Raw genomic sequence first — 9,768 nt, 5'->3', positions numbered from 1 at the left:
GCTTGGCGTGACCAGCCGATTGATAGAACTGGGCCAGTTCTACCACCCGTCTAGGTGAAGTAAGGGCCAAAGTGGTGTTTTGGGCAATGGAACGCAGTTAAAAGCCCAAATGTCCTCAACCACCAGGTTCCCGTCCTCCACCGACACGGGACGCAACCCACGGCCAACAGGTTGCCCAATTTAGTCGCCTCTTACGACCAGCAATGGGGTGCTGTGGACACATTCTGTCCCGGGTCCACACGGGAGAAGAGCAGTTAGCGTTACCCAGCACCCACCACGAGGAGGTGGCCCTTCATAGGTGCCACACCCGGAGGTGAAAAACAATAATATGTATTAAAATGACGAAGGTCAAATGTATTTGTTTGTTTTAAATATGTCTCTTGGAGACATAACGCTGAAGGTGTAAAATCTTGGACTATTAGCTGTAATTCATGTAAATTAGTCCTCAGACCTCTGCAGTTCCACTGTACAATATTTATTGGGGATCTACCCCGCACTCTTTTGGAGGGCGACAAGCTATGTGCCCTTGTTTGGATGTTTTCGGAAACATCCATATCTTCCAAGGATCCGAACTTATTAAAAAGTTGGATTTTGTTACTAGACCCCTTTGAGGCTCTTCCACTTTTACCCTTTTGTGAAGATTCACATCTAGATTTAAGCTTGTTTTTCTCAGTTTCTTTCACATTGGATTGATCTTTGGACAAGTTTTTTTGCATCTGCAAAGCTAATGTTTTGAGTATATTTGATTTTGTTGATTTCCATGTTCCGTTTCCAAACTGGACAGTCTTTTGAGAAAGACGAGTGCCTTCCTGCGCAGTTAACGCATTTCTTAAAGTTGTTGGTACAATCTTCTGTTGTATGTGTCTGCTCACCACAGTGAGCACACGTGACAGACAATGTACAACTATTCACTCCATGTCCAAATTTTTGGCATTTAAAACACCTTAATGGGTTAGGAACATAGGTATCAACAGCGATGTTACAGTATCCAGCTTTCACAGATTTTGGAGCAGTTGGCGAGGAAAAAGAAAACAAGTATGTGTTTGTTGGAACAGTTTCTTTATTTTTCCGGGTTGTAAACTTTTTGACATGCATCACACCTTGATCTTTCATCTCTGTCCCAATATCTAATTCCGTCATGTCCGCAAACAACTGATCACGATCTCGAATTATGCCTTTGCTAGTGTTGAGCGTCCTGTGAGCTGAGACTGATACAGGAATTCCTACCAACATTTCAGTTGTCATCAGGTTTGTAGCTTGCTGTCGTTTACTACATTCAATGAGAAGAGCTCCTGAACGCAAGCGTCTAACATTTTTGACATCACCCGCAATGCCTTGAATAGCCTTCGATACTGCAAACGGGTTCAACTTTAGTGGTGTCTTATCATGAGTCTCGATCACTATAAAGCGTGGCCAGTAGTCAATTGATTGGGTCGGTCTGTGTTCATTATCGTCTTCATCAGGGTCCAGTGGACGTTTTGCTTTTTTAATGGGGGTTTCGTAAGCCATAGTTGGTTTTAAATGGTTCATCATCCGAGCTCCCCACCCACCACGGAGTATCACAAGGACAATGCTAAAGCAAGCGGGCCTCCAGCTTGCAGCACCAAGGATACCCGGATGATATACTCCAGTAGAAAAATCAAAAGATTAATATTTCCACCAGATTGTCCCATGAGCCACCGCCTTCTGGGCATACGACTCTAGGCAAAAACATATATAAAATGATGAATTTCAAATTACAATCTCCAAAGAGCCAAGCATGAAAAATCAAATTACCAGTTTCATAAATTTTGAGCATGAAATAGTTGTAGCTCAGGGCTTGGCGTGACCAGCCGATTGATAGAACTGGGCCAGTTCTACCACCCGTCTAGGTGAAGTAAGGGCCAAAGTGGTGTGTTGAGCAATAGGAACATTGGTCCTGCTCCCATTGCCCTCAACCACCAGGATCCCCTCCTCCACCGACACAGGGCCGCAACCCACGGCAAACGGGTTGGTGGACCAAATATCCCCCCGGGTCCACTACGGGGGTGTCGGCGAGCTCTTGGCGTTACCCAGCACCCACCACGAGGAGGTGGCTCGCCACGGGTGCCTACTTTGATAAGATAAGAAATTGGCATTGCAATGAAATTTAGTTACAAACTCATTAAAATCTAAATATTTTCCATCATTATCCAGTAGATCTTTGACTGACCTTACTCCTTTCTTGTACAAATCTGAGTAGAAAGGTGTTAGATTACCAATCATTAGTCTGTTGTTGAACCACAAAGGAAATGTCAGAAATTCCTCAACATATGGTGATTGTTCCAATAAGGTTTCAGTGTAATCTGCCCAAGCCAAAAGTACATCACTCAACTCCACAAAGGATTATTCATGTTATCTGCATATGCTCTTATTTGGCTTGGATCGATTTCAAAGAAACCTACCGGTAGTGGACGGAGATATATGAAGAAAATACTTTGTAGCTTTGAGTCTTTTAACATGATTCTTTTTTTCCAAAGAAAGTTTTTGTGATTGGATTGTTTTAAAGATATGCGATACTTTAATTCCTCCATCTTTATGAGTACATTACATTCTCTCTCTTTATTTTGTCAGTCTTTCCTCCCCAAATACATTAAAAACAGTTCCCTTGCAGTTCATCAACTATACTCTGAGTTGGATTAGGTAGTGTTGAGAAGAGATGGTACAGTTTAGGCAAGAGAAGTGATTTCAGTATTATATTTCTTCCTAACGGAGTTAGTGACCAGATTTTCATTTAATTTGATATGTTTTGTATTTTTTCATTATAGTTTTTTTTCTACCATTACATCCAAATCTACATTAAAGTCTATTCCTAGCAAATTAAAGCTCTCTACCCACTTAGGTTCCATTTGTTATATAGTTTATGTTTTGATATCTTTTTAGGTCCGATCCATATAATTTTACTTTCTTCAATGTTAACGTTCAGTCCTGAAAACTTTGCAGAGAAAGGTAATTCATACATTGTTGTATATAAAGATTTCTCAGTTCCATCGAGAATAATAATTGTGTCATATGCAAATTGTGAGACAATATATTCAATATGTCCAATTTTTATACCTTTAATATTTTTGTTATTCCTCAGCATAATGGCGAGGAATGTTTGGTGATAGTGGGTCACCTTGACGACAGCCACGAGATATTGGAAAAAAAGGTGTAGCAAATCCATTCACAAGAATACAAGATTTTTATATATTTGTAGAGTATAGCATTTTTTTTATTACTGGGCCAAAAATGAAAAAGTACTTTGTCAATATATTTCCAGTCAACTGTATCAAACACTTTTTCAAAGTCTACCTGATGAAGCAATCCTTGTATTTGATAGGTTTCAGTGTAATGCATGATGTCATAAATATGTTTCGCCAATATAAATAAATAAATAAATCCATTAATAAATCCTTTTTCATCTTCATTGATCAAATGTGGCAAGACAGATTTTATTCTTTGAGCAATAACAGCTGAAGCTAGCTAATAGAAAACATTAAGGGATGAGATTGGTCTCCAATTTTTAATAAATTGTTTAGGTTTATTTTTCTTTGGGATACAGGTCCTTTTTTGAGTAATAGATAATTCACCTGTATCAAAAGAGTAATTAATAACATTTAAAAGGTATTTGTTGAGATCCTTCCAGAAAAAATGTAAAATTCAGAAGTGAAACCATCAGGCCCAGGACTTTTCTCATTTGTTCGTTTTAGGGCTTCTAGCAAGTTCTGTCATAGAGATTTGACTTTCTAATAGTGATGCTGTGTCACCATTTAAGGTTGGAACGTGATATCTTTAAAAACTTGGTTTGAGCCAACATCTGAAATTTCCTGCTGTTGGTAAAGTTTATAATAGAATATTCTCACTTCTTCTTCAAGTAATGGCACCCGTGGCGAGCCACCTCCTCGTGGTGGGTGCTGGGTAACGCTAAGAGCTCGCCGACACACCCGTAGTGGACCCGGGGGGATATGTGGTCCACCAACCCGTTTGCCGTGGGTTGCGGCCCTGTGTCGGCGGAGGAAGGGATCCTGGTGGTTGAGGGCAATAGGAGCTTGCAACCGTGTTCCTGTTGCTCAATACACCACTTTGGCCCTGACTTCGCCTAGACGGGTGGTCGAATGGGCCCGGTTCGACCAATCGGCTGGTCATGCCACGCCCTGTGCATGGGGTATTATTATATTTATCAATGCACATAAATCATTTGGAATTGTTGTAAATTTGGTCTTATCTTTATAATCTAAAACATTTTTGAATTTGAAATATGTTGTTCTGTAATTTGCCTAGAGTCCTATGCCAGAAAGCGGTGGCTCACGGGCCAATCTGGTAGAATTATTAATCTTTTAATTTTTCTGCTGGAGTATATCATCCGGGTATCCTTGGTGCTGCAAGCTGGAGGCCCGCTTGCTGTAGCATTGTCCTTGTGATACTCCGTGGTGGGTGGGGAGCTCGGATGATGAACCATATTACACTAACCATGGCTTACGAAATACCACTTAAAAAAACAAAACGTCCACTTGATATTGACCCTGTTGATCCTGACCAGAGACCATCTGCATCGATTGAATATTGGCCACGTTTCATTGTGATTGAGATACCTGACAAGACACCATTAAAACTGAACCCCTTTGCTGTATCCAAGGGTGTTCAAGGTATTGCTGGGGAGGTGAAAAACATTAGACGCTTGCGTTCGGGTGCCCTGCTAGTTGAATGCGGGAAAAAACAACAAGCAACGAACCTCATGAACATAAAATCTTTCGTGGGCATTCCGGTCACGGTCTCTGCTCACAAGACCTTGAATACAAGTAAAGGTATTGTGAGAGATCGTGATCGATTGTTGCATGATATGTCGGAACTTGATATAGGATCTGAAATGAAGGATCAAGGTGTGGTCTATGTCAAGCGCTTTTCAACGCGGAGAAACAACGAAATCATCAAAACGAATACGTACCTGTTTACTTTTTCATCTCCAAATGCACCCAAATCAGTGAAGGCAGGCTACTGTAACATTCCAGTTGATACGTACATCCCCAACCCGCTCAGGTGTTTTAAATGCCAGAAATATGGACACGGTGTGAATACTTGCACATTGTCTGTTGTGTGTGCTCACTGTGGTGAGAAGACACACACAACAGAAGATTGTGACAGTGATTATAAAAAATGCACCAATTGCTCAGGCGACCATTCGTCCTTTTCTAAACAGTGTCCTATTTGGAAAGAGCAAATGGAGATCAATAAAATAAAATTTACACAAAATATCTCCTTTTCTGAGGCCAAAAAACTGGTACAGAGATCTGAACTTTCAGAAAGTTATGCTACAGTAGCAAAAACATCACTGGGGTCTAGTTCTAAAACAACGTCAACCACAGGCTGTCAAACTACCTTGACTTGGGTCAATTGCGACTCCCCACAGCATTTGTGCACTGCTATATCATCACAGACTGAGGAATCACTTCCTAATACCTCAACGACTTCTTCTGATCACAAATCAGCATCTCAGTCACACTCAAAGTCTCAGTCTACAGCTGAGAGTCAACAAACGGTGAAAAGTAAACCGAAGCCAAAGCCTGATGCTTCAAAACAACAAAATGGCAGAGTTCCTAAAGGATCACAAAATAAAATTCAATTGTACAATAAATATGGGTCTCTTGAAGAAATGGACGTTTCTGAAAATGTCCATTCTAGGGCACATAGCTTGTCGCCCTCCAAAAGAGTGCGGGGTAGATCCCCAATAAATCCCCCTAAAAGATAGTTTATTCCAATAATACTGTACAGTGGAACTGCAGAGGATTGAGGAATAATTTACATGAATTACAGCTATTAGTCCAAGATTTTACACCTTCAGCGATGTGTCTCCAAGAGACATATTTAAAACAAACAGATACATTTAAATTTCGTCAGTTTAATACATATCATTGTTTTGCACCTCCGGGCGATCGAGCTACTGGCAGATCATCCATTCTAGCCAAACAAAACGTTATTCAAAGCCCTGTTTCACTTAATACTAATATGAAGGCTGTTGCAGTGAGAATTTACGTTACATGTAGCGTTTACGCTATGCTCTCTTTATATTTCTCCGTCTTCGACGTTTGCTAAAACTGATCTTCAAGCTCTATATGATCAGCTTCCGAAGCCCTGCATTATAATGGGAGATTTAAATGGGCACAACCTACTCTGGTTTAGTGTAACTACAAACACTAAAGGGAAATTGTTGGAGAACTTTTGTTCTGACAATGATTAATGTATTTATAATGATGGTTCCAACACATATTTACACCCTGGTACAGGGACCTATTCTGCTCTTGACTTGTCTCTGACAACTTCCGAACTACTAAATGAATTCGAATGGTCAGTCCACGATGACCTCTGCGGAAGTGACCATTTTCCTACTATGTTAAAAGCTGTAACTCCATCCGATGTTCCTCCATCATCAAGACGAAATTTTAAAAAGGCTAACTGGGCTTTATATGAAACACTGTGTGCTGAAAAACTTAAACCTTAACGTTTTATTGACGTTCCCGATGCTATTAAATGCTTTTCTGATGAACTGAATTCCATAGCTGATGAGTGTATACCAAAGTCCTCTGTAGTTCCACACATAAGAAAACCATGGTTCAACGATGAGTGCAAACAAGCTAGGAAGGCAAGGAAAAAAGCAGAACATTATTTCCGTCGACATCTGATAATGGGGAAGATTATAATGAAACGTTTTCTATTCATTAACTTCATACTGCTATTGATCAGGCTCATGACACTGCTACTGGAGCTGATAACATACATTATCAACTCCTGAAGCACTTACCAGAATCCTGCCTAGAAACTCTCCTAAATATTTTTGATGATATTTGGACATCGGGTAACTTTCCTCCGTCATGGCGTGACGCCATAGTAGTACCAATACCTAAACCTGGACGTGATCATACGGATCCGTCCAATTATCGTCCGATTTCATTAACTAGCTGTGTTTGCAAGACCATGGAACGCATGATCAATAATCGACTTGTTTGGTACTTGGAAACTAATAACCCTATCACAGATATACAATGTGGTTTCCGCAAAAACAGAAGTACTGTCGATCACTTAGTGCGTTTAGAATCATTTGTAAAAAACGCACTGATTAACAAACAACACGCTGTGTCTATCTTTTTTGATCTTGAAAAAGCATATGACACTACTTGGAAATATGGCATTTTACGAGATTTACATGACTTCGGGTTGCGAGGCCTTTTGCCTGAATTTATTGCCAAGTTTTTAAATAACGGACAATTCCAGGTCCGCGTGGGCTCTACCCTGTCTGATCATTACAATCAGGATCAGGGTGTTCCACAAGGCAGTATTTTGTCAGTCACTCTTTTTAGCATCAAGATCAACAGTTTATCTAAAGTTTTAAACGATTCCATTCATAGATCGTTATTTGTGGATGATTTTAATATTTCTTGTCGTGGTAAAAATATGCATACCATTGAACGGCAATTGCAGTTGTGTTTAAACAGGATTAATAAATGGTGTCTTGAAAACGGCTTTAAATTTTCTAAATCGAAAACTAACTGCATACATTGTTGTCATAAATACAAACCACATAAAGACCCTGAACTGTCTCTAGATGGGACGCCGATTAAAGTTGTGAAGGAAGCCAAATTCTTGGGTCTAATCTTTGATTCACACTTAACGTTTTTACCACATATTAAATCACTTAAAAGTAAATGCCTGAAAGCTCTTGACTTGTTGAAAGTGGTTTCAAATTCAAAATGGGGAGGGGATCAAGCTACCCTTCTCCATTTATATCGATCACTCGTTCGTTCTAAACTTGATTATGGCTCCATCGTCTATGGTGGAGCCAGCAAAAGCAATCTTAAACTGTCCATCACCAAGGTCTAAGACTTTGTCTTGGGTCCTTCAGAACTTCACCTATTGACAGTCTTTACGTTGAGGCCGATGAACCATCTCTTGCACAACGCCGTATCCAATTATCTTTACAATATATCATAAAACTATACTCTAACGAATCTAACCCTGGATATAGCTGTGTCTTCAATCCCCTTTATGAGGATTTGTATAGCAAAAAGTCTTCTCTTGTTCCACCTCTTGGGCTCAGAATAAAGCCGTTTATTGCTGCTGCTGGTATTGAGCTGAACAATATAGCTCATTCCCGTCTTCTTTCCTCTCCCCCATGGCAGTTGGTTAGGCCACAGGTTGACCTAACATTAACTAGCTTTAAAAAATCAGAAACTAATGAATTACAGTAGAAACAAGAATATAATCAATTGAAACATACATATAACAATTACAAATCCTTATTTACAGATGGGTCCAAGGACGGTGGTGCAGTTGCTTGTGCTACTGTCATTGGATCCAGAACAATATCTTCTAGATTACCAGATAATAGTTCTATTTTTACCGCAGAAGCTAACGCCATATTATCAGCTCTTAAATATATTCAAAGACACCCTAAACGTAAACAGTATATAATATATTCCGACTCTCTTTCTTGTCTTCAGGCTATTAAAAACATTTCTTGTAAACATCCGCTTTTAATTGAAATTATTGAATTGTATAATACTCTTGCTACTGGCCAATACGACATCGTCTTTTGTTGGTTACCCAGTCACGTAGGTATTTCTGGAAATGTGATGGCCGATCTTGCTGCCACGGCAGCACTCAACAAATCTGTGACACCACTTTTTCTTCCATATTCAGATTACAAAGCTTGCATTAGAACGTGTAGCCGTGATCTGATGCAGAAGAAGTGGGACACTCAAGTAGGTATCAATAAATTACATAACATAAAACCGTATATTGGTTACACCTACTTGGGTTCTCAGTCCAGATTTGAGGAGGTCATCATGCGACGATGTCGTACTGGCCACACAAGATATACACATAAATATTTGCTTAAAGGTGAGGATCCTCCGTTTTGTATCCCTTGTGATGAAAGAATCACAGTCAAGCATATTCTGCTTGACTGTGTCGAGTATTCCATCAAAAGGGATCAGTATTTTAATTCACGAACTCTGAAGGATCTTTTTAATAACACAAGCTCTCATTTAATCATTGCATTTTTAAAAGAATTAGATTTATTGTCTGAATTGTAAATAGATAAATATTTTATTATTGGAAGTTTAAATTCAGAACTGTTCTTGTTAGTGGCTGTATCCTCAAAGGGGGTTGAAGTACTGTAAAACTATTGTCCCCCTGAGAGGGTACGTAAGTCCACAAACATTCAAAGTAAATTCAAACTTTCATGTTTTTAATCGTAGCATAAGTGTCTTTTTATTTGCATGGCTAGGTTTCCCAAATTGCTGACGGCTGAGGGGATGATGTAAATCCAGCTAGGGTCCATGCAGGTAGCGAAGGTACTGTAAGTCCCCATGGTCCCTAGTATGGTGATCTACGTTCAGTTGTTAGCAATCTATAGCCCATTTTTATCTTGTATTGTCCTCTATAGAACAATTGTTTTAGGTATAGTTACTAGTTTTACATTCTCATCTGTGATATTCTAGTTGTTTTACTGTCTCTTGTTGACAGGTTTTATAATAGATATATATATTTCTTTTCAGTATTAAATGTTCTCGTCACGATATGGCTGAGATATTGCCGATGTGACGATAAATATTAACCCATCACTCACTCACTCTTCAAGTAATTTTTGATCTTTTATCATGTTTCCAGAGGTATCTTGGATTTCTGTGAAACTTTTATTCAGGAAGTTTCTTGATTCCAAATTCAGAAAATATGTGGTGGGTTTTTCTCCTTTTTCAACTCATCTTGCTTTAG

The sequence above is a fragment of the Haliotis asinina genome, chromosome 13 (assembly GCF_037392515.1).
Source record: "Haliotis asinina isolate JCU_RB_2024 chromosome 13, JCU_Hal_asi_v2, whole genome shotgun sequence".
Taxonomy (NCBI): Eukaryota; Metazoa; Mollusca; class Gastropoda; order Lepetellida; family Haliotidae; genus Haliotis; species Haliotis asinina.
Note: the sequence above shows the minus strand (reverse complement) of the source record.